Source organism: Argiope bruennichi, chromosome 6, assembly GCF_947563725.1.
Source record: "Argiope bruennichi chromosome 6, qqArgBrue1.1, whole genome shotgun sequence".
Taxonomy (NCBI): Eukaryota; Metazoa; Arthropoda; class Arachnida; order Araneae; family Araneidae; genus Argiope; species Argiope bruennichi.
The window spans coordinates 107,782,770-107,807,285 of NC_079156.1; the positions used below are offsets into that span (position 1 = coordinate 107,782,770).

Sequence of the window (24,516 nt, forward strand, 5' to 3'; positions counted from 1 at the left end):
TCAACAGTTAACCTATTGATGAACTATTTTGAATAACTTGACAAACTATGCAACTCTTGATAACTTAAGTATGAAATTTCATCGCATAAAAGTAGCTTTATAACGAACGCTGATTTACTACTCTACTTTTTTAAGGAAAGTTTCACACACATTTGATATTATTAGTGTTTCTGGAAATATTATTTCGTTTACATTAATTAGAAATGAATATACATCGGTATTTTCATAAGACTACAATCGAAACCGAAACTGTCATATAAATAGCCCAAGATTGGATATTTTCACAGAATTATGAAATAATCCAGAGACTTCCAAAATATGAATTATTGTGATTCATTAATGTGTCGAGAGTCAATTTTTGGAGGGCCGTTACAAGAACTTCAATGTATATGTATCTTCCCATAATTTGAAAAGATCTGATTTGGATTAAAATGTTTATAGAACTTCATAATAGTGTTTTTTTAAATCATATTTAATAATAAATCTTTTTAACCCACGAAAGTTCTTTCAGAAAAAAAAAATGTGTTGATGGTCTCTAGAAAAATTCAAGAAGTGAGAAAATAAATTGCTATAGATTTGGTTTCTAGAAAGCTTACTAGAAAAATTATACTCTTAAAAAAATTTTGAATTCTGGCATTAATCAAAAATATGCTGATTAATGTATATGATTGATTAGTACATTAATAAAGTATTAATCAAATTTAATGCATGTATATATATAATATACCGAAATGTATGTATAATGTATGTATGTATATATAATATAATGAAATGTATGTATAATGTATGTATGTATATATAATATACTGAATTGTATGTATAATGTATGTATGTATATATAATATACTGAATTGTATGCATAATGTATGTATGTATATATAATATACTGAATTGTATGCATAATGTATGTATGTATATATAATATACGGATTAATGTACACTATGACCTATATATATACAAGCCATAATACTCTGAAATATTTTCTAAACCGCCTTTATAATGGAAGATTCGCATTAGATCGATTTTATTAAATTAATATTTCTTCCTTTATAAAATAACGAGATGAAATTTTAAATAAATGCAATCCATACTTAAAAAAACCGGGAAATGCAATACTCCTGTCAAAGAAGACGGATGCCCAAGACAGCTACTTAATAAAAGCAATTATTTATTCAAGTTTAAAAATAGAGGTATTAGATATTTCGTGACTCCAAAAATCAAACTTCCTTTGTATTAACAAGCATAAAAAACACCCTTTTTTTCCATAGTGACATCAAATAAAATGAGGATAACAAAGCATTTAACCCTTTTGATATTCGTGCTGAATATGAAACGTCTTTCAGACACACGCTACGTGTGATACATTTAATGCACAGCAACATGTCAGACACCCCTTCAAATGTATTCGTTATACAACTCGATATAGGGGATTGTGTATTGTCTATTTGTGTTATTGTATCCTCCAGACACTGCATTAATAACTGATATTGGCATCGCTATGATTCAATTCGACCAATTTGTATATCAAATGAATATTTAGAGAAAAATAATACCGACCAAAACTGCGAAACAGCAATAAAAATGAAAAAGCAAGAGAAGAAAGGAAAATATTTTTGCAGATACAATGAATATGATCAAAAGTCATGTCTAAAAAAATTATGCGAATACGTGCTTGCCATTCCAATTTATATAGGAAAAGTGGAGAGAATATTTGGATCGAAATTACTTGGGATTTATTTATTTTTTTCATTTTATCGGTTTACTACACACTTTTGGTGACCTATTGTTTCATCGGTGTCCATTTCTGTTATAAATTCCAACTAAATATTTTGTTTAAATTAATTTAATAGAATCTTCAGAAAAATATTTTTTTAATTTCAAAATTCAATATGCATATTAATTCATGCTGTTTTAGAAACCTTATAACATTCAATTCATTGTGCAATGTATTTTTTTAATAGTCTCTATATGTTCTTATATATCTAATTATGCTATAAAAAAGAGCAAACAGGAAATAAAAGGATATATTTTATTATAAAGAATTTTTATAAAATGATAATGTATTTTTAGATATATAAAGAAGAAATGCGTATTATATATCGAAAAATAGAAACAATTATTTATTATTTTTTTTTACCACCGCTGGATTTTGAAGTTAAATCTTTATTATCCGTACAAAATTTTTCAAACATTTTATTAAAAGTATGTCTTATACTAAAATCTATTCAACGTGGAATAAATAACTAAATCTTCATATTTTGATTATAAACTGTAGAAAAATGTCAGTATGAAACATCATTCGTAACAATTAAAAAAATTGAATTTCACTGCAGCAATGAATTTTTTTAGCTGTAAAATATACTTGAAATATGTTCAAAAAAATTCATTATAAAATGAAAAAAGGGCAAAACTTGGCATGCTTATAATGATAATTTTTTTAATTTCAGATGTTGTAAAAATCCTTTTTCCCTTATTATTTTCCGAAGTTATTTTGAGTAACACCAACACATTGCTTAAATTTTAAATAATTAAAATTCCAAATAAAATTTCACAACAAAATTTGCACGAGGTACACACTCCTATTCTCAAAAGTATATACAAGTTAAATTTGGACTTTATAGGTCAAATGTGTGACCCGTAGAACACAAACACTCATAGATATTCACACATTTATTTTTATTATTAGTAAATATGCATCTCTGTTGTTATTAGTAGGAAACACCTCTGGTCATGTGTTTAAATTCCCGAGATTCGCAAAATGAAATTCATAAAATCTGGCCACTTTACCGCCAACCACGCACACTTCTAACCCTTAATGGTACCCTTTACACATTAATTTGCAGAACTTCCTACTCATCCTCGAACAACCCCTAATTTTAATTAGGCACCAACTTGTTATCATTCAATCGTTCCTTGGGCAGCATCCAACCGTAACCGTTTGACTTACAGATCAACGCCACCTCAACATCCGTAAACAATGGCCTCTCTAACAAGAGCCCATTGTTTTATCGGGTGGCTTCCAGCTTCCGGTCCCAAGTCACGCAAGGCAGCCAGCCACCCCGAGGGCGTCAAGGGTTTTTTCTTTTGGGCTGATCTCTTTCTTGGCAATCAATCACGGGATGAGGAGAGGATTCCGGTGTTTTATCCACCGAGGAACGACAGATAGGCCAAGATGTGTGATTTATGGGACCTGGGATCGAGTTGGTGGTGGCCTGCCTTCCGGCTTCTTTCCCTCGGCTGTTACAGAGAGTAAAAACAAGAATGATTGAATGGCGGCTGTGAAAATCCGTAGATAATATTGCCCCTGTGGATAGTATAATCGAGTGGCTGAAGTGATTTTGAGGTGTAACTTGATTTTAATAAAAGGTAATCGGTTTATGAGGTAGATATTTGTAAGCTTCCCCTATGGACTCGCCAGATTGAGGCATAGGATTTAAATTGGAAGAGGAGTTGTTCAATAAAATCCCGAAAATATGCAAATAATAAAATCCAGAAAATGTTTAAATAATGATGAATTAAATTTAAAAAAAATATTTTTTTAATTTAGCCAGAGTGTATGCTTTGGTCTTGATTGCATATTAGTGCAATATGGCATGTTTCGTGTTTTATCGTGCGACGGAGAAACCAAAGTATATATTTTAAGAAGTTTTTTTACCTCCAATCTACAAGTGCAGATATTTGATACATTGTTAATGATTACATTGTAATGACGCTACATTTATTACATTGTTAATGACTGCATTATAATAAAGCTACATTTACTACACTGTAATGACGCTACATTTACTACATTATAATGAAGTTACATTTACTACATTGTAATGACGCTACATTTATTACATTGTTAATGACTGCATTATAATGAAGCTACATTTACTACATTGTAATGACGCTACATTTATTACATTGTTAATGACTGCATTATAATGAAGCTACATTTACTACATTGTAATGACGCTACATTTATTACATTGTTAATGACTGCATTATAATGAAGCTACATTTACTACATTGTAATGACGCTACATTTACTACATTGTTAATGTCGAGACCATATACTATATTTCAACTGTCTCGATCATTGTTTGAGTCCTAGCGTTTAGTACAATTGTTTCTTTAACATATACCCTGACGTACAAATGGTGAATTCTTAGTTGATTCGATCCATAATTTAATACACTTCTGCATTCTAAGGATAAATGTACATGCTAAATTTCATCCATATAGCTATTAGTATTTTTGAGTTATCGTGTTCATATAATGATGGATGAACTAAGAAAAGATTTTAAAAGAATTTTGTTGAAAATTTGGCAGAAATATGGAAATCTAGTAAAAAGATCAACCTATTAAATGCATCTTAGCATTTCGTTGTGTTCGTACGTGATTGTGCTTTCAGATGGAAATACATAATTCCAAAAATGTATTTTTTGAACTCAGAGTGGTTTAAAATGTGGATTTCCTTAATATTTTGTATTCGAAATTTTTGATGACTGCATTATTTTATGTTTCTATGTTCCATATTCGAGAAGGTAAAAGCCGTGTAAATATAAGAAATATAATTTCCAGTAAATTTTTCTCACAGTTGATATATCTGCATTTATTATATTAAATTATTCCATTTTGTGGCTAAAATCATTCGGACGAGCAAATCTTCAAACATTTGAGAAGGGCATCATTTTCTTTTTTCACTAAACTTTGTTCCACAATCATCTAGATATAAAATAATGAATATCATCATTTTTTTTAAAAATCTCGCCAAGAAAAATGTTATTAAAGCATTCTTTTCTCTTGCAACTATATAAAAGATAAATATTCCGTAATCATGAGAGACCTAAATGATGATTGCTCCTTTTCTTCCCTGATGAAACACAGGGAAAAAGACTACTAGAAACACATTGCGCAATGACGGTATGATTAAACTTAAAATTAGGAATTGTCATGTTGCCAGAAAAATTAGAGAGAAGTCGGCAGATATTAACAGCTTTTATCGACATTCTAATAAAGAGGTCTATTGTAGTTGCATATGGAATACAATTTGACAATTCTTCGAAGATTTTTGTTTATTTTTCATGCAACATCAAGATTCAATGGGAGAATATTTTTACGTTTTTCTTGTTTGGGAATCTTCACAGTGAAAGAGAAATCTCATGAGGTATAATTTGAAATTGGTACTGGAATAATTCAGCTTTCTTTAAAAATTGGACAAATGATGGTAAATCTGAAAAGGACTGAAATTCCTAGGGTTCTATAGAATAAATTCTAGATGTAGGCTGATACGGTATCTAGATTAGGCTGAAAACGTTCGTAAAAGTTCGTCTGAAAAACAGTTTCTATGTTTAAAATAAACGAAAATACTCTCAGGTTTCCATAAATTATATCTACGAACCTAATTGCGATTGAAGCTGTCATCGTAATATGGAATAGGTGTTGATGTTTTTATTCTCATTTTCATTTTTAGGTATTTGAGTATCAATCGCGTGGCAGATATTATACCCCTCAAAAAATTTCCAATTATTACACTTTAAATTCAGTAAAAAAACTAAATTCTTTACATATTTTTTAACAAATATTCTCCAATTTCCATTCAGTTAATACACAAGTTTCGGCTTTTTATACTATACTATGAAGCATAACAACGTCATATGTGAAATTTTCGTTCACGGCCTTGAACAATGTTCACAATTGTTTTCAGGGGAAGCTACTTTACAGAGGTTGAGAGAAGGTTTCGGAGAGACTACTCCTGTTGGTTAGATATAATTATTTTAAAAAGATAAACGCTATATAGATACTAATTATTATTCTAATGTAATGACTGAAAATCGACTTTATGTTCTGTTTCATTTTGTTAGTACTTATTCGTAGATAAATCATTTAAAATACGTCAGCACTCTCAATATTTTGAATTTCTTGTAATTTTACTACAAATTTTCATAACCATAGGCCGGATACTGCTGAAATTTTGTACATCCATGCTTAAATTATTGCAATGGCATCAAAAATTTCAAACTTTATCATTCGAAAACTTTCAGATACAAATTCAATAATTAATACGATATTACAAAAATTAAAAGGATAATAATATAATATTTATGTTATGTGGTAGTTATATACAAAGTAAGATTTAATTTATTGTAACGTAAGAATTATATCTAGTAAAATGGCGAGAAGATTTAATCATTATTGAAGGCGCCACTTGCCAAAAAATTCATCTGAGACTTTATATTATTCTATTGCTTAATATGATAGCTTGAATTATTTTGAATATGTCTATCAAATTCAAGAGCTGTATCATTATATTTACTTCTTACATACTAAATACAAAAAGAAGAAAGTACTGTAATAGTTAAAAAAATCGAACGCAATATTTTAACGAATCCCCACATTTCAGACTTCCCTAAATCCAAAAAACACATTTTTTTATTTATGTCTGTCCGTCTATCTGTCTGTATGTCAATGAACAAGATAGAACAAGAACACTTTGGACTTAGAGGTTGAAATCTGGAGTATATAGTCTCTATTCTAAATATATAGATACCTATTTAATTTTGGACAAGATCCCTGCTATTAATTTTGAAGAAAATCAGAAGAAGTCTGTCTGCCTGTCTGTCCGAATAGATGCTAACTCGATAACAGTGAATTGAAGGGATCTAGGTGGACAAAATTTCTTGCGTAGTTTTGGAATCTAAAGTATAGATACGTATCACAGTATATGGCAGCAAATTTGTTGAAGGGTTGACCATCTGTCGGTATTTACTTTCACAAGTATATAAAGACGATCCAAAACGTAATGATTTAAATATATGAAATATGATATGTGATTTTTTGACAACAATTCTAGATAGATAGATATTTATTGAATATAATTTTAATTTATTCAATATATATTTATTTTAACAAATTCAAAGATGTAAATTTCCAATTTTGACATTTTTAATGATAAAAAAATGTTTGATAAAAGAAAGAACATATTAAATATTTTTTTTTCTTTTTTTGCATTTTGGACGTTTTCAATATAAGTTTTTAAAAATAAAGGAAATAAATGTGTAAATATTTTTATAAATGTTATAAATTTATATGAGTAGCAAAATTATGCATATAACACGCTGTGTGGTCTGTATTCATTTTCTATAATTGTTATGATTAAAACTTATGAAATATTAATGTTTTCTTTTGTTTACCGTTTACATATTTACTGCACATTTATAACATTTTATTTCCTTATAATTTTTTAATCGTAGGCCTTTTAAAGTAAGCTACTAAATATTTTGCAAAATTTGTAGACAGCTCCACTAATTTTATATCATAATTTTAGACGAATAGTAAATTAAATTTTCTCCAAGTTTTTTTTTTTTTTTTTTTTTTTTTTTTTTTTTTTTTTTGTCCATGTACTCTTCAAATTCTTAAGACTATTTTAAATAATTATAATAGAAGTTAAAAAATTTATAATGAATGTTTTGAAATACATGTTTTATGGAAATATTCATATAATTAACACTAATGCTAAGATGCGTAATACTTAAAAAAAAATCTAAATCTAAATTAATGCCTTTTTGTGAATTTTTTTTGTATGTGTCTAGCAATATATATATATTTTTTTAATTAAAAAGAGGTAACTCAAACTAATTTTATATAGTATAATATAAAACATTTTGAATGAAAATTTATAAAAAAATGTATGCATATTTAAAAAAATCTTTAATTTTTTTAAAGTTTTAATTAAAAAAAATAATGCATTTTAGAATGGCATTACAGTAAATCCCAGTTTTTTGTATGGAATAATTATGCATTTTTAGACTACATAAAATATTTTTAAAATCTAATTACAAATACAAAAAAAATAGATATCTACACGTTGCGTTGGTACACTAGGGTGCCTAAATTTCTTCTGTCCATAGTTCATCATTAAATTCTTCAAATTGCAACATTTTTTTTGTGTATTTGAATTAATTTAATATGGGAAGCCTGAATTTATAATCCAAAATTGATCTTGCCAGTTTAAATAGCCAGATTTCAAATGGACTTCAATGGCGACTCTTAGAATAAATTAAATTAGTGCATATTTTTAAAGATAATTTTTTGAAACTAGATAATGTTTTGTTTCAATAAGACATAATTAGTAATGAGTAATAAGCAGCGTTTGGGTGTATTTTTGACTCATTGTAAAACTCAAAACCTTTGATATTCCTTAAAATTAAAGTGAATCAGTTAATTTCTTAAAAGAATATACCTTACACCTATGAAGTCTTACTCTGTTATTACCTCTTTTAGTGATCGTTGTTTCGCAGAAATATCGAATGCGCATAATTTCAATCAAATCCCTCAAATATAACTCTATGTCCATGGACTTTTTAATAAATTAAATTTTGGCATCAAATTGTAATAGATACAAAAATTGTGTTATTTTAATAGCTTTGCACTTGTTTCATTTATTGTGAAGATGAACTTTCATAATAGTGTCAAGACCTATAATATTAAAAGCATAATTTTCCGGATTATCAATCTCGGAACCGGAGGGTTTCAGGTTCGTGACCCGATTCCACCGAAGAACCGTCGTGTAAGGGGGTCCGTTGCACGTTAAATCCGTCCTGACCAAACGTCCTCCCGCTGGTGTGGAGAGGGGGGTGCCAACTCAGGTGTCGTCCTCGTCATCTGACCACGGTTCAAAATTACGAGGTCCGTCCCAAAATAGCCCTAGTGTTGCTTAAAACGGGACGTTAATATAACCAAACCAAACCAAAAGCGGATTATCAATCTTTGCATTCTGCTCTTTTTCGTAATACCGGAACTTCTCCTTTTCATTCAATGTGTAAGTTACATTGATTGTAAGCAAAAGTATATTTTTTTCTTTAGGTTTCAAAAAAGATCTAAAATGAGCTGTTAAATATTTTATGGAAAAATGGGGAAAAATTAGTGTCTTAAATTTCATTACAACTATTAAAGTAATTTTAAAAAATAGTGCTAAAATACATATTTTTTTAAAAAAAATACCAAACTTCAGGGGAAAAAATTTCAAAACAGCTTTGTTGGTTTCATTTTCTTTTTTTCAATTCTAAAAGGGGATAAAGATTAATTTTCGGATATAATTTTTAGGAAGTTATGGTCCTTCAAATCTTGCTTAATATTTAATTAATTGAAATTTCAAGGATACATTGTGCAACTTCTTTCTTCTTTCAGAACTTCTTTCTATGCGCACATTTCCAATCGCCGAAACTTATTTGTGCCAAATTTGATAGTTCTAGATGAAATGGTTTAATATGCAGAACGCCAACAGGTAAAAATACATTTTTCTTATTATTAGTAAAGATGCACTATTGCAGAATAATTCCTCTAATCTTAAAATATTGCTTCAAATCTCATTAATCATATAATTTATTCCTCAATCCGCCAACTCAACTGATGAATATTAACATTTTAAAGAAATTTTCAGCATGATTTTCGCTATTAAAATCTTCCCCAATCTCATGCAACTCTTTAAAAGATGAACATTTCGTATCCATCACGGAGCTAAATGACGGATTGCTTTTTTTCCCACTCTTGAAACGCGGGGCGAAAATTGGCGAAGAAATGCACCATCGCGCCAACGATGGTGTAATTAAACTTAATTTAGAATCTGTCATGCCGCCCCGAAAATGAGGGAGCCACCACCGGGGAATAGCAGCTTTTATCGACATTTTTATAATGAGATCCATGGCACTGGTAAAAGGAATATAATTTGACAACTCTTTGGAGAATTTTGTTCCTTCCTACCATGGTAACGACGACGAGTTTCATGGGCGGAATATTTTTACGTTTGCCTTTTGCGTGATTCTTAGCAGTAAATGAGGAATTGCCTGTGGTGCAGATTGGAACTGACACTGGTGTTCCTTTCTTTTGGAAATTACTTTTCAGGTGATCAATTTAGAAAGGGAATAAATTTTGGAACATAGACGGTTAGCTGCTTTTACATAAGAGCTCCTGTGTAAAGAATAAAATTTAAAGTTATGTCAGGTTAAATATCGGTGTTCTAATGTTAAAATGTTTATTAGTTTTGGAGTGAATAATAATGAATTACTTACAGAAAACGTTAGATTCGATTTTGAATGACGAATTGACATTGATGCAGATTAGAATTGACGCTGGAATAATCAGTTTCCTCTCTTTCAGAAATTACCAATCAGGTGATAAATATAAAAAGATAATAATTTTTGAAACATAGACGATTAGCTGCTTTTAGATAAGAGCTTCTGTGTAAAGAATAAAGTTTAATGTTAATGTAGGGTTAAATATCGGTGTTCTAATGTTAAAATGTTTATTAGGTTTGGAGTGAATAATAATGAATTACTTACAGAAAACGTTAGATTCGATTTTCGATGACGAATTGACATTGATGCAGATTAGAATTGACGCTGGAATAATCAGTTCCCTCTCTTTCAGAAATTACCAATCAGGTGATAAATATAAAAAGATAATAATTTTTGAAACATAGACGATTAGCTGCTTTTAGATAAGAGCTTCTGTGTAAAGAATAAAGTTTAATGTTAATGTAGGGTTAAATATCGGTGTTCTAATGTTAAAATGTTTATTAGGTTTGGAGTGAATAATAATGAATTACTTACAGAAAACGTTAGATTCGATTTTCGATGACGAATTGACATTGATGCAGATTAGAATTGACGCTGGAATAATCAGTTTCCTCTCTTTCAGAAATTACCAATCAGGTGATAAATATAAAAAGATAATAATTTTTGAAACATAGACGATTAGCTGCTTTTAGATAAGAGCTTCTGTGTAAAGAATAAAGTTTAATGTTAATGTAGGGTTAAATATCGGTGTTCTAATGTTAAAATGTTTATTAGGTTTGGAGTGAATAATAATGAATTACTTACAGAAAACGTTAGATTCGATTTTCGATGACGAACTGACATTGATGCAGATTAGAATTGACGCTGGAATAATCAGTTCCCTCTCTTTCAGAAATTACCAATCAGGTGATAAATATAAAAAGATAATAATTTTTGAAACATAGACGATTAGCTGCTTTTAGATAAGAGCTTCTGTGTAAAGAATAAAGTTTAATGTTAATGTAGGGTTAAATATCGGTGTTCTAATGTTAAAATGTTTATTAGGTTTGGAGTGAATAATAATGAATTACTTACAGAAAACGTTAGATTCGATTTTCGATGACGAACTGACATTGATGCAGATTAGAATTGACGCTGGAATAATCAGTTCCCTCTCTTTCAGAAATTACCAATCAGGTGATAAATATAAAAAGATAATAATTTTTGAAACATAGACGATTAGCTGCTTTTAGATAAGAGCTTCTGTGTAAAGAATAAAGTTTAATGTTAATGTAGGGTTAAATATCGGTGTTCTAATGTTAAAATGTTTATTAGGTTTGGAGTGAATAATAATGAATTACTTATAGAAAACGTTAGATTCGTTTTTGAATGAGAAATTGACATTGGGGTTGATTAGAATTGACACTTGAATTCAACTAATTTTTACGTTTACCTTATTCATAATTCTTAGCATTAATTCAGGGATTTCTTGTGGTGCAGATTGGGATTAACACTGGTGTTCTTTTCTTTTGGAAATTATTTTTCAGATGATAAATTCAAAAAGGGAATAAATTTTAAAACATAGATGATTAGTTGCTTTTAGATAAAAACTCATGTGTAAAGAATAAATTTTAAAATAATGTAAGGCTAAACACTAGTGTCATAATATTTAAATCTTTCTTATGTTTGGTGTGGATAATAATGAATGACTTACAGAAAATGTTAGATTCGATTTCGAATGAGGAATTGTCTGTCGTGCACATTAGAATCGACTCTAGAATAACCGGTGTTCTTTTTATTTAAAATGAATTTTCAGATGATACAATTAAAAAAGTAATTCATTTTTGAGCATATAAAATTTAGTTATCTGTAGATATGAGATACAATAAAGTTTGGTGTCAATATCTACCTTAACGGTGATATTTTTGTTAGTTTTGGAGCGAATATTAATGAATTACTTACGAAAACATCCCTTCCCTTGTTAATTGCGCTATTTTAAACTTCTTTCCGATTAGACCCTTTCAATATACTTCATTTGGTGTTGTAGCGGTTAACCAACTTTATTACCTTTTCTTTTGATACAACAGATGGCGTTACCTTATTGACATCAAGGTCATATTTCCCATGATCCTTCTTGGGGGTCATGATCCTTATTAGATTTTATTCTAAGTAAGTGTCTTGTATTTTTCATGTTCGTGTTTGTTTTATCTTGCGAAATGTGGAATTTAGAATATAATCAAATAACTGTTCCCGAAGCTCTCTGTTTTTTTCATCTACTTCATAATGAAGTTATAATCTCGTCGCTCTACAATGTACCTTGTTTTTTTTTTATTTAACTTTTTTTAAACAACCATTTTTATGTGTACTGGGAATAATAATAGGGATAAATAGGGAAGTCATCCATTTATTTTAAAAGAGGTTTAATTTTAAATCAACCTAAGTATCGAAGCAATTAGTTAATGCAAATTTTTATCTACTTTCATTTTGTAAAATTGCTATTAGGATTTAAAGATTCGCTAAGATTACAAAGTCATCATCATTTAAGATTTTGTTTGGAAAATTATGAAACGACGTCGCATTCTTCGGAATAAAGAATTTGAAGGATTACTTAAATGAGAAAAACGATACGATAGGCATCAATGTTTTTAATATCTAATTAAGGAATGGTTTCAAAATTTGATTTTTATAAAAAAAAGAATTATTATCAGAAAAATCATATTTTATTTAAATGAAATAATAATAAATATTTTGATTAAAAACACTCGAATAAAAAAATAAACCTTGAATTTCGAATAACAAATTTTTATAGTTTCCAGTCATTTGAGACTGATCAGTATTGGAAATCTAGATAGTAATATTCTATTTCAGTAACCAGTTTTGTTTAATTAAAATAAAAATAATTTATTTTCGTAAAATACAAAATAGATATCAATTTAAAAACAAACTTGTATCATAAAGTACGATTAAATTAAGTTAAAAAAAATATGCTGACTGCATTAATATAATTTGATTCAAGCTATTTTGAGAATAATTTGATCACAAATTTAAAAGAATTTTTAATTTCTATTTTGATTGTTATTCACACTTTTATTATGAGTTTCCACTAGTTCATGTTAAAGAGGTTTCTAACGAGTATCTTAATTCAACCAAAGATTTAAGAAAAAAATTAACAAAAAGTTCTTAAAAAAAAAAGGGTAATAAAAAGATTTTTATCAACATTTTAAACAATTATTTTGAATGTTTTGCTCGCCAAACAAATAAGCAAAGTATGAGAATCTAATAAATTTAATTTAAAAAGATTTAAATTTTATTGTGTTCGCGACATAGTTTATTTTTAATGAATATTTAACATTCCTATGCAGATATATATGGTTTAGTTTTTTTTATTGTAAAGTTTCTAGTTCTTCAAAATTTTCTATTTTTTTAAATTTATAAATAATACCTTTTACTTATTAATACAATAATCAAAGTTTTTTTTTTTCCTTGTTTAAAAACTTTTCTTTTTATCACTTCTTATTTTTTACTTTATCTTAAACGAAGTATACAAAGCCGAAGTATTATAATCGTCAAAAATTTTGAATTCCATATATTGTCGAATCTCAAAGTTTCAAACTTCTCTAAGATCTAAAAAAATATTATTAGAAATATATCTATTCATTTGTTAATATAATAACTCCCAAACTCTTATAGTAACATGGATCAAATTTGGTATATAGTCTTTACACAAAATTTGTTAGATTTCTATCAAATTTTAAGTGAACTTTATTCACCGGATGTCTCTATGTCCAACTGTTCGATTGCAAATGGACTTGAACTTGAACCAAAGTATTATAATCGTCAAAATTTTTTAATTCCATATTTTGTCGAATCTCAAAGTTTCAAACTTCTCTAAGATCTAAAAAAATATTATTAGAAATATATCTATTCATTTGTTAATATAATAACTCCCAAACTCTTATAGTAACATGGATAAAATTTGACATATAGTCCTTACACAAAACTTGTTAGATTTCTATAAAATTTTAAGTTAACTTTATTCACCGTATGTCTCTATGTCCAACTGTTCGATTGCAAATGAACTTGAACTTGAACCAAAGTATTATAATCGTCAAAAATTTTGAATTCCATATTTTGTCGAATCTCAAAGTTTCAAACTTCTCTAAGATCTAAAAAAATATTATTAGAAATATATCTATTCATTTGTTAATATAATAACTCCCAAACTCTTATAGTAACATGGATCAAATTTGGTATATAGTCTTTACACAAAATTTGTTAGATTTCTATCAAATTTTAAGTGAACTTTATTCACCGGATGTCTCTATGTCCAACTGTTCGATTGCAAATGGACTTGAACTTGAACCAAAGTATTATAATCGTCAAAATTTTTTAATTCCATATTTTGTCGAATCTCAAAGTTTCAAAATTCTCTAAGATCTAAAAAAATATTATTAGAAATATATCTATTCATTTGTTAATATAATAACTCCCAAACTCTTATAGTAACATGGATAAAATTTGACATATAGTCCTTACACAAAACTTGTTAGATTTCTATAAAATTTTAAGTTAACTTTATTCACCGTATGTCTCTATGTCCAACTGTTCGATTGCAAATGGACTTGATAACTACAAAACATAAAGAACTAGATAAATGAAATTTGAATCACAAGATTAGGATTGATGACGTATATCAACATCACTGTTCTAGTGTTAAGCAAAATTTTAACTTCAGTCAGTTAGAAAAGCGAATCCTATGATACATATTTGATTTTCGGGTATTTGTGCATTAAACGTTTGTCGGCGATTTATCGCCAAGAGACTGCCAAATATAGCAGGCAAGATTCATGCCGAAGATCAATCTTTCTTAACAATGGCATGCAATAAATATACAGATACCAATTTTTTATCCTATAATATGAAGAACATAGCTCTTATGTGTGATAATAAAACTCTGAGTACTCGTGACATTCTCAACCTTTCCCAAATTCCTTATTTTTTTCCGAGGTGGGGGGGGGTAACATCTTTATTACAGGTTATGCAAGAAAGATTCGGGTAGATCACTCAAGCTAGTTTGTTCTAAAAATATTCCTCAAGTCCTTTCTATAAATATTATTAAACCTTGCAAACCTTTTTACCCAAATTTAATGCCAGATGCCTCATCTAAAATTGTATCAAGACTAATTAAAATTACAAACTCAAGCAAGGATCAAGAAAAGGAAATATTAACATACTGTATTATTAAGGAAAACACCAAACTATACAGAGCTTCAGAATTCTAGAACATTAAAATTCGATAAAGAAATTTTAACTTCGCAAACGTGAAACAACTTATACACGTTACTATAAAATTCAAGGTCCGCTCATTTTTGCTAACGAAAGTTTGTAGATCAAATTTTTGGATCTTGCCTATAATTTTCTATATTTGAGAAATATTTAATAAGTATTTCTTATCTTTTTTGTTATTTTGCATCAATGTACGTTATTTTTCTGTGTTGTATTATCCAAGCACCTCAAAATGAATTCAAAGAATACTTTTGAAACTTTTTGTTTTCAAAAGATCGTAGAGCAAGTTTTTGAATCTTGCCTATAATTTTCTATGTTTGAGAAATACTGAATAAGTATTTCTTATCTTTTTTATTATTTTGCATCAATGTACGTTAGTTTTTTTGTGTTGTATTATCCACGCACCTCAAAATGAATTCAAAGAATACTTTTGAAAGTTTTTGTTTTCAAAAGATCGTAGATCAAATTTTTGAAACTTGCCTATAATTTTCTATATTTGAGAAATATTGAATAAGTATTTCTTATCTTTTTCGTTATTTTGCATCAATGTACGTTATTTTTCTGTGTTGTATTATCCACGCACCTCAAAATGAATTCAAAGAATACTTTTGAAACTTTTTGTTTTCAAAAGATCGTAGATCAAATTTTTGCATATTGTCTAAAATTTTCTATGTTCCAGAGGTATTTAATAATTATTACTTATCTTTTCTGTTATTTTGTATCATTGTGCATTATTTTTCTGTCTTCTATTATCCATGCACTTCAAAATGAATTCAAAGAATTTCACATGCAACAGTCCTCGTATAAAGAGGTGAATAATTCAAGAGTCTCCGAAATGTCTCCTTTGTATCCGAAAGTTCTTCCGTCCCAAATCAAATAATCAATATCTTCTATTTTTAAAGTGGTTCCAAAGTCCCCCGTCCCAAATTGTTTTTCGATATCAATATGTCATCACATTTTTCACTTCAGCAGACAGACAACCAGGTTGTACAGATATTTTGAGAGAAGAGAGTTCTGTATAAATCTCAATACATGTCTTTCTAAAAAGATTTGAGATTTTTGGTGCACAAAAATATAATCCCAAAATGTCGTTTTATTTCTAGTTAATTATTTATAGCTTAGATTATATGATTGATTGTTTGGATATCTTTTTGTGAATCTTATTCTAGTCAGAATAAGATATAAAAGAGACGAAGAAATTTCACCAGGGTTCCATAGCTTATTCTTATCACTAAGGGATATATTTTTAATTGAAAGATATTCTTTTTAAAACTGAAGGTACCCGGAAAACTTTTGTTCATTCAGCATTTTTATTTATTAATTTTTTGTAAAACCGTGTTTTTCTGGGGAAAATATTGAGATGTGTATCACATAAAGATAACACATGAAATTTTTTCAATCTTACCTGCATGTGAACTGTTCATTTAAACAAAATATCACGAATGTACTTAGTTTAACATGTTATTCGAAACAATTTGCAATATTGTAGTATTCAGTTTACAGTTTATCTATCGTTATTGATATTTTTACACTTAAACTCAGCTTTAACACGGCGAAATCGGGTCCGAAGTGACGCTATATGACATTGTCAGTATGGGAGCAAATAGAAAAGGTTAGTTCTTAGTTATAAAAAAATGTGTTTCTTTGTGTAACATCCAGTATTTTCAAGTATTAAAAAACAAAACTTTATTTAAATATAAAATTTGATCCAAATTATTAGAATCTTTTTCAAAATTCTCGAATTGAATTTATATATTTATATATATATAAGTAACCAAACTAAAGTAAGAAATATTTTGAAAACGAAACGAAATAATTTTAACGCAACTAAAAACTTTTATATATGACGAATATTTAAATGAAAATATTATTCCTAAAAATAACTGGCTAGAGTTATGTAATTTTAATACTACTGAAAATTACGTTTTTAATGGAATTAACTTTTATAAACAAGTAAAGGGCATTCCAATGGGAACAGCTTTCTCAAGTGCTTTAGCTAATATTTTCCTACATTACTATGAGAATAAAATAATTAAATATAATTTAATAAACGGTGGAGGTATATTGATGACTTACTTTTGATTAACTTAGACAATTCTAATATTGTTACCAATTACTATCCAAAAGATTTAATTCTAACAGAAACAAATAAAAATCAACTTGAGGCTACCTTTCTGTGTTTAAAAGTCGAAATCGCTAATGATAAAACAATAATTGGTATCTACGATAAAAGGGATGAATTCTACTTTAAAATAACAAAATTTTGTAATTATTATTCCAATCTAAACATCGAAATTTTCAAAAATCCTACATTACTATGAGAATAAAATAATTAAATATAATTTAATAAACGGTGGAGGTATATTGATGACTTACTTTTGATTAACTTAGACAATACTAATATTGTTACCAATTACTATCCAAAAGATTTAATTCTAACAGAAACAAATAAAAATCAACTTGAGGCTACCTTTCTGGGTTTAAAAGTCGAAATCGCTAATGATAAAACAATAATTGGTATCTACGATAAAAGGGATGAATTCTACTTTAAAATAACAAAATTTTGTAATTATTATTCCAATCTAAACACCGAAATTTTCAAAAATCTAATTTTCTCACAATTTAACAGGATCAAAAGGGTTTGAAAAAATAAAAATTCCTATATTGAAGCATCAAATAACCTCATTAAAAATTTAATTAATAATGAATTTCCTATAAATCACTGTAATGTCAACTTTTTGATTAAACAAGGTATGGTTTGGGATTAATCCTTTACTGAAAATAAAAATAGAACTTTCCTTCCATATTAGATCACTCAATAGATGGCGCTGGAACCCTATAATTGTTTTTTACCTTAAATACGTTAGCTTGGAGGTGTTAAAAAAGCGGGAATCACAATCGATAGCTTAAAACTTCTTTCCTTTTTGTTTACATTACTGGTGTGAGTAATATTATATGGTTTTTTTTATTATTGTTATTTTTGTTATTGTATTTTTATTTATTAGTGGATATATTCTTCTAATTTATTGTTATTGTATTTTTACTTATTAGTGGATATATTCTTCTAATTTATTGTTTTCTATTTTCCTTTCCGTTAAAATGGTATATCTCTTGGGCCTAATTTCAGGGGATTTTCGGGTCACGAAGAATCATTATTAGACTGTCTAGTCTGCATTCCTTCACAGAAAAAATCCTTTTTTTTTTATCCCTGCCTGAAGGTGACCCTTGAAAAAGTCTTCAGGACGGATTCTTTTTTTTATTTGGTTTATATATATATATATAAGTAACCAATCTAATTAAAAAAAGGGTTTGCAAAAATAAAAGTTCCTATATTGAAGCATCAAACAACCTCATTAAAAATTTAATTAAAAATGAATTTCCTAGAAATTACTGTAATGTCAATTTTTTAATTAAACAACGTATGGTTTGGGATTAATCCTTTGGCTTAAATAAAAATAGAACTTTCCTTGTATATTAGATCACTCAATAGATGGCGCTGGGAGCCTACAATTTTTTACCTAATTTACCGTTAGCTTTTTTACCGTTAGTGTTTTTAAAAGCGAGAATCACAATCGATAGCTTAAAATTTCCTTGACTGCAGATGGTATGTGCTTGCCTTTTCATTTTTCCTTTAGTGCTATTTTATGGTATTTTTTGTTTTTATTGTTATTTTTGTTATTGTATTTTTACTTAGTAGTGGTTATTTTCTTCTAATTTGTTGTTTTGTATTTTCCTTTCTGTTAAAATAGTATATCTCTTGGGCCTAATTTCAGGGGATTTTCGGGTCACGAAGAATCATTATTAGACTAATGCCTGCATTTCCTTCACAGAAAAAATCCCTTTCTTTGAATACCTGCCTGAGGGTGACCCTTGAAAAAGTCTTCAGGCCGGATTCTTTTTTATATTTTTTCGGTTTAATTTTTATTTGGTTTTTTGATTTTCTTATTAACTTGATTTTAATACTTTTGTTTTTATATATATATATATATATATATATATATATATATATATATATATATATATATATATATATATATATATATATATATATATATATATATATATATATATATATATATATATATATAATTGGTGTATCCCAGAAAAGTATATAGTTGTAGTATATAAATATAAAAGTATATATCCCAGAAAAGTTGCGTCCAATTTTCAGCATTGTGTAATAGTCTAGATATTATATAGAAGAATGGCAGTTTTCATACATTGATGGTAAAATGCGTAGTTGGACTTGCCTGGCAGGAATAACCGGCTGTTATTTTAGTGTTGGCTTATTTAGTTATTGGCTTTCCAATGCCAATATCAAAATTTTAACATCAATAGTACAAATATTGTTTTCTATCAATTGTTTATAATCATTTTATATATTGTATTTTGTAAGTAATTAAGTGGGAAATAGATTTCATTTAATTACGCATCAACCGAATTTTAGTCGTTAACAAAAGATGAATATCCAATTTTAGGTGTAAAATTTTATAAAACTTTAATCCCATTTGCTAATTTTTATTAGCAAAAAGCTAGGCTTTAGCAGCTACTGTTATAAAATCAAAGTAGTGTGGGATAATCAAAAAAGAAAAAGGAAAAAAGAATAAATGAGTTCAGTTTTAATTTCAACATTTGCCTACAGGTATGGCAACAGGATCGTCCATTTTAGTGATCATTAAACTTATTGAAATTCGACAAATATATTTTTATTGAACCCAAAATGTTTTTCACTTATTTAGATCCAACTCATTTAGATATTACTGATCGATTTGCAAAAAGCACTTGTTGGAATTTTAACTAGAATGCCTTGAAAACAATCTGGCCTTAACAAAGCCGGTGAATATCAAAACAGATTTGGAATCATTGAAGTAATTCACTTAATTTTTAAATCTAATTTTCTATGCAATAGATACTTTAAGGATATTTTTGGTCACTTTTTAAAATACAAAACAATGTGAAACTAATTGTGATGAAGATATAAATAACTTATCCCATTACAGTCGGCATAAATTAAAAACGTTGTTAAAAACTGTTAGAAACAATTCCTATGGATTCAATGCCGTACGACAAAAGTGGCTGCCCTTGCTAATTATAAAAGTATCTGCGTATATGAAATGCGTAATTAATTCTTTAATTAAAATCAGTGCGATTATTTAGGTTTTATTTCTACTATTAGAAAAGGAAAATATGTCAGGATGTACGCTCTCTACAATAAAAACAGATTGGTTACAAGCTACTTAATTTGGCATGGATGAGCTTTGAAAGTAGAAAATGTGCCCCTTGGAACAAAATTTTTAGAATCTTCAAGTCTAATTCTTTTTTAATTAAGATTTAAACTAGATTAAGACGATAATTTTCAAAAATATCATTGTATAAAATTATTTTTCCGTAATTAAAAATTTTTTTCCTAATTTTTTAGTTGTTTCAATTTAATTTTAATGCAATTTTTTTTCTTCTTTTTAGTAAATTAAAAAAAAAACAAGTTACATAATTTTCATTAACAGGCTTAATTGTTGCTATGAAGTTTAAAAGGTTTCCACTGTTTAATCAAGTAATTAATCACGTGATTTTCTGCCATTATTGAAAGCTGAAGACGAAAGATTTTGCTAATCATATGAATAGTTAACATGAGGAATCAGAAAGTGAAATTAGATTAAAGGAAAAGACAACGTTGCAATTTGAAACATACTACTTATATTCTTAAATTGTAAAAGGCACTTCATATACCGATATTCTTAAATTGTATCATAAAATTCCACTTCAAATGAAAATTTCATGAAAAAAAAAAAACTGAGCAGATGTTCGACTAGATTTTATTAAGGTTATTAGAAAACTAATTAAGGCTACCAAAAATAAGTAGCTAATAAGAAATATTATTAAAAATAATTTGTTCAAAGTAACATGGACTTTAAATTATGAATTAGACACAATCAACAATCCCGGCGAATCAACCGGTCACCAACAACGGCAAGTTCATAATGAGAGGGAATTAAGAAAAAGGCGTTCTTATCAATAGAAACTAATCATAATTATATGAAATATGAAAAATTATATGAAATTTTTGTTCATAGAATAAGTGAAATAATAATATATTGAATTTTCCTTCATTAAAAATCTCTATCCATCTAGCTTAAGTAGAGAACATTAATTGTACGTCGAATAAGATTTCTATGTATCGAACCACAAATTTTTATACTAATTGTAATCAACAAGTGGTAATTCCTTTCTTCAAGAAGTAATATTATAAATTAAATAAAAGAAATTTGTTCTACAGACACTTTCTGCAAGTGAAATTTCCGTGATGTGGAAATGATTTATAAACACTTGAAAGTGAATCACGTGTTTTCCTTAGTTCTAAGAACCCATTCTCTAAAGTAGAATGAGTATTTTACTTTGAATAAAGTTTAGCTTAATTGATATTAATTGTGGACTTGGCCCTTAAATTGAAAATCCTAAAGTATGAGAGATACATTCATTTTAATAAAAAAGTTTTTAAAAAATAGCAGGAAAAAAGACTTATAAAATATGAAAGAAAAAGAAAGAAAAATATGAAAGCTTGACAAATACAGATGAACAGTTTTAGAAAATCCTTATTTGTTCTTTTTAAAAATAAATTTCTTTGATACTTTAATTGCTCCTTCAACCTTAAAAAAATAACTATGCAAAGTTGTGTAAGATGCTCCTTTAGCTTTTAGTAAGAAATGATGAAATTTTTGCAACATGTGTTTTGACTTTCTGAAATTTCTTCTTATCGAAATTTCTATACATCGGAATATTTTCGAATCTCTGAAGTCGATATTCTTTGTTGGACGAGATATGCTTAATTTTGAAGCATATCTCCATTTCCCTTTTAATTGAACATTGTGCAGTGCAAATATATATAAGTTCTAGAACATTTTAATATCAACTGGATGCTGAATCGCTTGCATACACTTTTAGGGAAGCAAAGGTGATCAGTTCCGGAGTATGTTCAAAGGCAAAAAGATATTGAATAACTTTTTATAAAACAAATATTACCTTGCATTTTTATAATCAATAACAATTCAACTTCTCATGACATGAAATACAAAGGCTGAACCTATTACAATCGAATAGGTATTCATATGCTTTTGAATCTGTAGAATAAGTAACTGAAATTTAACAATTTTAGCTTTAAAATATAATTTTACAATATCAATTTTTGTTGTTTGAAATCAAATTCCTTGTAAATATTTCAAATATTTTATCTGAATATATATTTTTTATCATCATGTCTTATGAGGCGCAATATGAATGTGCAAATTCTATCGAATTGAACTGTTACTAGCTGTATTACTGATGATACTTTTTCAGATTTAGACAAATATTATTCTCAGCTCAATTGTATAATTTGTAACTTAACGTTATGGAAAGAAAGGTTATTTAAAATCGAATTTTCTTCATAAAAATGTTTATGAAGTATTTTAATAATTAATATAATTGCGGTCTTACAGTCAAATGATAATGACATGTAGGAAATTAAGAAATAAATTAAATTAAATTTCCATCATGATATGTTCCAATTCACCAAAAGAATTCAAATGCTACAGCTTTTTAAAATTTTGACAGTTATTAAGAATAAAATCTTATATTAAAAATTTTTATCTTTTATTTATTCCGTTTGACATCACTTTTGACATTTAAGCTGCATTACGATGTAACGACAATTAAAAATATCTAAATGACACAATTACTGGGAGTTTTATTTATATTTTTGAGTAAATTTCTCACCAATTTGCCTGCTTTTAAAGCCCTTTCTACAATATCCTCATATTTACTTTTTTTTTCTAAAATCAGTAGCTAAATGATAAGTTTTTTATTATTCCAGAATCGAAATATTCTTTAAAAAATATTACACAATGTATATAATAATTATGGAATATTTTTTATGGAGGATAAAAAATACTTTTATATTAAAAAATAAGGTGCATTTTTTATTCGTTTTCTTGTTAAGAATTATATTTATTAAATAAATTAATATTTTATCTTAAGATTAATCCATTGATATTGTAATCCTTTTTTACTTCTAACGAAATTGATATGAAATTAAATTCATCATAATGGATATAATTATAATGAAAATGCAACGAATCTAAACATGCAAAATTTTAAATCTATTTCTAGATGAATTTTCTAAAACTTACTTGTTTAAGTATAACATAATTGTTAACGTTTGAATACAAAACAATTTGATTTATTAATGTTTTTATTTTTCAGTAGTTATATATAGTTTATTCTTAAGAATTTTCAGAAAATTTTCAGCTAAAATTAGAATTTTCGGACAGTATTATGAGAAAACAGGCATTCTTTTATTTAAAGTTATATCAAACAGATTGTTTATTATTGGAAATATTGTAAATATTCTTAATAAAATGAATAAGAAAATAAATTTCTTAGTAAAATAAATAATCTCCTTAAATAAATTAATCATAAAATAAATTATTTTTTTAATAAAATACGTTGTAAATCTTCTTAACAATATAAATATATGTATGTTTTTTCAAAAATAATTTAAAGCAAGGATAAATATTATAACTTAACAATTTTTCGTCATAAAATATTCATTCGTGAATGTAATCGCAATAACATATAAAATATTCTTTTAAAAACTTTTTCCACCTCGATATGAAGAAGAAATTTTTTTTATTTAAATAAAATTCACCATTGCATTAAGCTTACCTCGAAAATGTCCGCACTTTCTTTCAGAGAAAAGTTCTTAGTTCATTTATTTTCTTTGACGGCGCCTTGTGACAGAAGAACCCGCTGGAGGAACTCTTTTCTTCCGCGAAACTCTGTATATCCCAATGAGCGAGTGACTCGGCTTTCCGCGCTCCGCGGAGCTGACTGGAGCTTCCATCGAGAACAACCGATTCGCATGTTGGCGCGGATCGATTTTCGCGACTGCGCGGATCCGATTCCCGGTGGCCGCAGTCCACACGACTCGACGCTCTTTTTTTCGCGAACTGTCGAGTTTCCTTTTCCGATGTCGTTTTCGCCGAGGAATCCTTTACGGAACATCAAAACAGAAATTTTTATTTGCTTTTTTTTTTTTTTCAAAACTTGAATTCGCGATTACCGAATCATTTTTCTTGAGGAAAAATGTCAGACGATTTTCACTTCTCTTTTCACATTCATTCGTTTTAACGAATCATTCAAAACAAGTAAAAAATC

General features: G+C 27.7%; 1 protein-coding gene across 1 annotated transcript in view; it reads right to left on the bottom strand.

Moving 5' to 3' along the window:
- The window catches only part of LOC129973074 (A-kinase anchor protein 13-like), a 403,154-nt gene extending 379,016 nt beyond the window's left edge, over nucleotides 1-24,138 (bottom strand). The window contains exon 1 of the mRNA XM_056087445.1: nucleotides 24,025-24,138. The gene's annotated coding sequence lies outside the window, so the exon portion shown is untranslated. The remainder of the gene's footprint in view (nucleotides 1-24,024) is intronic.
- Between the last annotated feature and the right edge of the window lie 378 nt (nucleotides 24,139-24,516).